Source organism: Sinocyclocheilus anshuiensis, unplaced genomic scaffold (genome assembly GCF_001515605.1).
Source record: "Sinocyclocheilus anshuiensis isolate Anshui unplaced genomic scaffold, SAMN03320099.WGS_v1.1 scaffold1441, whole genome shotgun sequence".
NCBI classification, from domain to species: domain Eukaryota; kingdom Metazoa; phylum Chordata; class Actinopteri; order Cypriniformes; family Cyprinidae; genus Sinocyclocheilus; species Sinocyclocheilus anshuiensis.
The window spans coordinates 83,427-91,197 of NW_015548260.1; positions in this window are offsets into that span (position 1 = coordinate 83,427).

The window sequence follows — 7,771 nt, forward strand, 5'->3', positions numbered from 1 at the left end:
ACAGGGTCATTGACCGAACCACTGCACTCGCTGGATTGTGGTGTTATTTTAGGATTTACCATTCCAGCATTTCACACACATCTTGGATTATCACTTACTTTGGATTGTATATAGACCGGTGGATATTTTTTTACAGAGGAACTTACAACTAGTGATGGCGAGATGAAGCCTTAACAAGCATTGAAGCTTTTCATCCAAGTGGTTCACAAAAGGAATAATTTCTCGAGGTTTAATTTGCTCACAATACCACCTGGTGGCCAAAGAGTGTAAAACAAGCAGATTCATTACAGATGACCTGATGTGGTCTATGATTACACTGTTTTGCGTCAGTTAAGACTTAGAAATAACGGTGAAGAAAAAAAAATCCATTTCCACATAGACTAATCTATTTATATGAATATAATGTCTATTTTATAATGATTGTATAACATAATATAACATAACTGTGTAATAAACGTACTGGCTTGAAATTAATGGGGCTATCAAATGTGTGTAAATCAAGCCTTTGCTCACAATAGGCAGCAGGGCCAATATTATTAGTCTAAAACTGGAAAGTGGCCGAGTTTAACAGGGCAGAGGACTGTGAATTTACAAGATTCGAACCGCTTCCTGAACCAGTCAGGCCAAGCGAGGCTTCGGACGTCATCAATGACGGCATTGCTCTAAAGCGATACAAGCCTCGATACGCGTTTCACTGAAAGCTGCCGCGATTTCTTGACACACGCTCCGAAGCCTCGGCACAGAACGTAACATCACTACTTACAACACTCTAGGATTCTTAAGGACTGTTTTAGGGTATGATTCCAATGGACCTGCTTTTAACAGACTAAGTTATTCTAGTTTTATTGTGTTGTTTTAAGTTCCTTGTGTATTGTGTAAATACACTATTTATTCATTCTACTTTTGTTGTTTGTCTCATCTTTTTAAAACACTTATTTTACCTCACACAGTATAATCTGACCCCATTTAATAATTGTAACATCTTCTGTTAAGGTTGAGCGTTACAAGTTAAATTAGAAAAATATGGGATGGCATATTTGGAAGGCTTGCCAGAAGAAAGCCTCTTCTCTAAAGAAACATGGCAGCACAGTTTAGGTTTGCAAAGTTGCATCTGAACAAACCATAAGACTTTCAGTACAATGTCCTTTGAACAGATGAGACCAAATTGGAGATGTTTGGCCATAATGCACAGTGCCATGTTTGGTGAAAACCAAAACAGCATATCAGCACAAACACCTCATACCAAAAGTCACAAATGCTGGTGGAGGGCTGATGATTTTGGGCTTGTCTTGTAGCCACAGGAACTGGGCAGCTCACAGTCATTGAATCGATGATGAACTCCTCTCTACACCAAAGTATCCTAAAGTCAAATTTGAGGCCATCCATCCGACAGCTAAAGTTGGGCCAAAATTGGGTCATGCAACATAACAATGATCCCAAGCACACCAGCAAATCTACAACAGAATGGCTGAAAAGAAAAGAATCAAGGGGTTGCAGCAGTCCAGTCAAAGTACAGAACTCATCCTGACTGAAATGTTGTGGCAAGAGCTGTGCATAAACAAATGCCCACAAACCTCAATAAACCTGAGCAAATTTGTAAAGAACAGTGAGCCAAAATTCCTTCTGAACGATGTGAGAGACTGATAAAGTCATACAGAAAATTATTACTTCAAGTTATTGCTGCTAAAAGTGGATCTACAGGCAGTTGAACCATAGGGTGTACTAACTTTGTCACACATGGTTATTGCTGTGGATCTACAGGCAGTTGAACCATAGGGTGTACTAACTTTGTCACACATGGCATTTCCATCTTGGCTTTATTTTTGTTAAATAAATAATGACACTGTGTGATATTTCATGTGATGTTGTTCATCTGAGGTTTTATTTTCTAAATTTGAAGACCTGCCAAGGACCAGCTAATTTGTTAATATGTCCTGATACAGAAAACCAGGAATAGGGTGTCCTAAATTTTTCACATGACTGTATATATTTATATATATATATATATATATATATATATATATACACACACACACACACACACACACACACACTTGAGCTTCAAGACAGCACAAAGTAATTTCTAATCAGCATAATCTGATTACTTGAGGCTGTGGTCCTCATGCTGGGTATACTGAGAATTCAAGTGAATTTGACTACATACAAATTGCCATGAAAGGTTGAGACAGACCTGACATGTTTTGAACTTTTAACGTTGTTGTCTTTGTTTGTAAAATGCTTAGCTTGGAGAGCAGACCTTAAACAAGCAATGATAGATTATTCATTACTGTCACGGTGTGCCTACAGAGAGGAGTGAGGAGAACCAGGATTAACAGTTTTTATTGACATCACAGGAATCACACATAGGACACGGGGATTGACATTCAAAACCAGACAGAAAACTCAAAACAGGAAACACCTTAAATACACAAGACATGACGAGGGGAAGACGAGAAACACCTGGGATCAATAAACATAATAGGAACAGGAAACAGGAAGGACCAAATATGGGCATGGACATAACCTGGAGCATGTGGGGGAGCAAAACACACACGAAACACGGAACAGAGTCTGACAATTACTTCCTGCATGATATGATTTGTATTTGCATCCCATTTAAATTCTTTCAAAGGCACTGCACTGCAGACTAATTGAAAATTTCTGTTCTTTGTTTTTGTAGCATTCTGCATAGTCTTCTCATCCTACACAATGTGAAGTCAGAAACACTTTAAATTATTTCCTTTCATATCGTGCTCATTATTTTGATTCATTTGAAACTGAAGCAAAATGAGCTTTGAGGGAGAAATGTTTATTTTTTTTATTTATTATTTTTTTTCCCTTTTGTAAGCAGTTTGTTTACCCTAATTCATGCAATAACCATTATCAGCCCCTGTGTTTACACATTATATAATGTAGCCTAGAGCAACATACACCAAGGTGAATCAATATGTTCATGGAATTTTGTCATGGTTACCTTTTGTACTGTGGGTTTGCATACAAGGAAATTGCTTCTTGAGTGCAAAACATGCATATAACGAGAAAACCTGCATGTGCATGACAATCTATATATGCAGATTTTCTATAAAAGACAAATAATGATTAATAGTATTATGAAGGCTCTATAGCACTTTAATAAGTGTGCCTATATAATGGCCACTTTAGAATTTGTTGATACAAAGCCTAATATTCTGGTGTAATAGTAAGTGCCATGAACTCTTAAAGATTTAATTGATCCAGCATGGGCTTATGAGTAAAACAGAGAGAGGAAAATTTGAACTATTAAAATGATTCCTGAGGTGGGAGGAATTCAGGAATTGTGCTCGCTGATAATGTTGTTTATTTGCACATATGCTGTCTGTGATGTTTTCACACCAAATTTACTTAAGTAATTGTAGTAATCTGCACTAAACACAATCAATGCTTTCAACCTTTTTGCATACAATCAATTACACATTTTCTGCCGACTGGTGGATTATCCACTATCTTCAGAAAAAAAGGACACATTTTGATAAAGGCAAACTTTTCTGAATAACTTTATTTATTTTAATGTATGTTTACATGAACAATTATAATATAGTGGCAATGACAACATCATTGGTTAAACGAAACACATGTAGGGGATGACAGTGGTAATGATTTACATTGGATACGAGCAAAGGTGAGGCTCCAGTGTATTAAGAGCAACAAATTAATGACTGACAATCAGCTGTCTCATCAAATAAGTTAATTTGCAAGAAACAGACAGCTGCCTTCACATGACAAACACATAGTAGACACAAGTGTCTTTTACTGTGCTGTGCATAACAGCACCAAAAACAATAGCACTTGGATTTAGACTGCCACAAACATGCCCAGTGTGGAAACCCAGTAAAAATTACAACAGCTATCCTGAAAAAAAGGAGAGAGAAAGAACCTAAGAATGACAGTAAAATACCTCCAGATAACTCTACAAATTGTGAAAGTCTTTGTGCCACTATCAGAAAAACACTGAACAAAATGGTATTCATTAAAAGACAACACATAGGAAACCACTGCTTGCCTAAAAATGCTGAGGTATGTCTCATAGACCACCTGGATGTTCTGTGAACAGTTGAGACAAGAGATTAACTTTTTTTTAGGCAAAAAATGCACAGTGTTTGTTTTAGAGGAAAAAGAGTGTTCCACACTAAAGTCTCTTCCCAACTGTGAACCATAGTGGATGGAGCATCATGGTTTATCGTTGATTTGCTGCGTCAGGACTTGGACTCTTTGCAGTCATTTAAGGAACAAGGAATTCAAAAGTGTGATTGCACAGGAAAATGTCAGGACAGCAGTTCATGAACAATGGTCAGGTACAGTACATACAGTACAGGGTACAGTAAATTAAAGGCACGATATGTAAGTTTTGCCACTAGAGGTCGCTTTTTTTAAATAATAAAGATGTAGCTTGATGATGCAGTGACGGAGCATGGAATCATGGGAGTTGTCATGTTCACCTCCACAGCTGTTTTCGCTTTATGGTGTTATCTTTGGCAACAGAACCCATAGCAAACAATAATGATTAATAGTGGTTCATCATGAATGTGCAAAACAAACAACTGTGGAATGCTACCAAAGATTGTCAGCTTTGATGATACAACTCCTACTTCCACATTTTTTTCAGGAAGCACACGGTTTCCGTGGTTTCTACCAATAACCGAGGGTAGAGGGGATATGATGCCCTTGACAGGTGATTCAATGACACGGACCTTTTCACTGGTTTCACTGGATATTTTAATGCAAAAATCATACATATTGTATACCTTTAATAAATCAGTGGTTGAAAAAGAAAATAGGAACAAGATCTCAACTATGTTGTTTGCGATTGTAGTTGTTGAAATATGCACTTTCTCAGCCGCTGTTGTTTTAATAGAGAAACATTATTGCAATTTGGAATTATTGGAATTACTATTACGGTTATAATATTTTTGTTTGTTTTACCAGTTTTCATAATGTAGATAGAGAGAGTGCAAAAGTCATTGATATTAATTTATATAATAAATATCCTGTAATAAATCAGTACACTAGATGAGGTCAAATAAACCATGTGTATGAGTCCACATTCTATTGACTTGTGCTTATTGGTGAAAGTGCAATACCTACAATGCAAAAATAAATTTCTCAAATTACAACAATCATTACGATTATCATTTCACGAGTTCACACTAACATATAATGTGATTAAGCAATTAGTAGCGTATTTGGCGTGCTGTCCAGAGGGAGGGCTCCGAGCTCGGGTTAAAGCCCGAACCCAGAGAACTCCCCCCCATCCCAAGACTGGGAGGAAATTAGAATAGTAGTGAGGTGTTGGGGTGGAGGCGGGATGCTGGAAATCTTTCGTGGAACTGAGGTAAGTTGGCTGTATATATACACACGTATGTGCTTGTTAAGGTGATTAGCTGATGGGCTCCACCTGGGCCAGACTGATTGATTATCTGGTCATGCTCCTCCCGAACCTTGTTAATAAAACATAATTTCACGAGTTCACACTAACATATAATGTGATTAAGCAATTAGTAGCATATTTGGCGTGCTGTCCAGAGGGAGGGCTCCGAGCTCGGGTTAAAGCCCGAACCCAGAGAACTCCCCAAAAGAAGCTAATGGCCTTTTTGAGCTGCTGTAGTTACTGCCCCGATTCGGAAGGAGTGGCTGGAAAATCTTTATACGGGTATGACTGGTTGGACGATGTTTATTGAACATCGTTTGGATAGATGTTTTTTGGAACCAAAAACGTGTGACGTGATGGTTACGGTCATCGACAAAAGAGGGTCAAGAGGGGATGTAGACTGAGAGCTTCTGAATTGTAGGCAAGAAAAAGGGGCCTGATACGGTTGGATTGGTGACGGGAGGTTGGAGGTAGAAAGGAGGGGGAAGGATAGGAGTTCGGGAAGCTACGCCAGCAGGCAACGTTGCATGCAGCGCTGTAGCTGAAGGTGCCACAGTGATTGGTTGAGAACACTGAAAAGGAAAAAGGATTACAAGTAACAGGAGGAAAGATGGAGATGTGAGGGCATATGTTGCAAGCGTAAGCAGCTTTGTGCTTGTTTCAACTGCTGTAGCTGCAGGCCACAGGGCTTGTGATATTCGGGGGGAAAACGCTGGAGAGCCCGTGCAGCCGGCACAGCTTGCAGAGGCAGCCTCATGCTAGTGTGTGCTATAAAAGCTGGAGGCCACTGAAAAGGAAAAGGATTAGAAGTGACAGGAGGAAGGACTGAGATGTGAGGGCATGTGTTGCAAGCGTAAGCAGCTTTGCACTTGTTTCAGATGCTGTAGCTGTAGGCCACAGGGGCTTGTGATATTCGGGGGAAAAATGCTTCACAGCTTACAGAGGCAGCCTCACGCTAGTGTGCTACGGTAGCAGGAGACCACTGAAAAGGAAGAGAGGTTAGAAGTAGCAGGAGAAATATGACAACTTTGACAACATAAAATTATGAAAAAGACATGCTTTTCCTCTTAACCACACAATTAGTAGTAAGTATTGAAACAGCTAGCCAGCCAAGCAGCACATCAGCTGGTAGAGACTTGGAGAGAGTTGCCTAGCAGTATGCACAATGCATGCGAATTAGGTTGCTAGTTGTACTTGTTCAGTAATACTAATAATAATAGTTTTTTATGATACACCTTATTTGTTGGTTTGCACCTATAGTTGTACACAGTTTAACTTATTTTCACGAAAATCAAATCTTTTTCATCTTATCTGTCTATCCGAGTAAAATGTGTAATTTAAAATACAGGTAAAAAGCTAGTGAAAATTAATACAGAAAATTTGAGTAATTTCATTGCATGTTCTACGCAGTTTTGCATCTTGGTTACAAAAAATGACATCAACGTCCATAATGTCATCACGTCCTTTAACAACAAACGACCTACCTTTAGTGACTTTACTTAATATTATTGCAACAAGGCCTGCGGTGCTAGCGGAGGCAGTCTCGTGCTAGCGACTGCTACCTGAGCTGGAGGCCCGGCTACATGTGGCGCTGCAGCCGGAAGAGCCTCGGTGAAAAGTTGAGCTGAAGCGGGAAGCAAATGAGGTTTTGCTGCGGTGAGAACTGGGGCGCGGCCCAGGCTCGTTTAAGACTTGCCGCTGCGATCCAAAGCTCGAGGAGAGCCAGGTCTTTTGCGGGACAATGATAGTGTCGATTGGGCGAGTAAGAGGCTTTGCTCGATCTATTGGCCACCTTGGCTGATTTGCAGGATGAAAATTTTAGGGGGCCCTTGTAGATTTACTAAACCACTACTGCGTACAGCGGGGGAGAAACTTATCCAAAGCTTCTGTGTGTCTCTTGGCTTCCCTGAACCTACTGACTACCGTATTGACAAATTCGCAAATCAGTGTTGATTGTGTTCCACAATCAATAAACAACAATAGTTAGACTGTAAGTGGTTTGCAATTGTTATTTATTTATTTATTTATTTATAATTCTTCTGTTTAGTGTTGTTCAATAACACTTTTATACAGATAGTGAGATGTACAAAGTATACTTTGTATAGCTTTACTCTGGCTGAATCAGTCTTTCCTAGGAGGTAGACAGAGCCTGTCTGGATATGTAAGATATGTTTATTTAAGATCCGATCCTGAGTTCTGTGCTCACTACACTATTAGTGATGTCATAAAACTGCTGAGTGCTTTCCTCAGCTAATGAGATGAGACCTTATCCTGACGACAGTGTCTTAAACAGATGGTGCTATGAATATCAAGCTGTCATTGTACAGTATTTTCAACCTCACATTCTTCTCTTAATAGATTAATTAA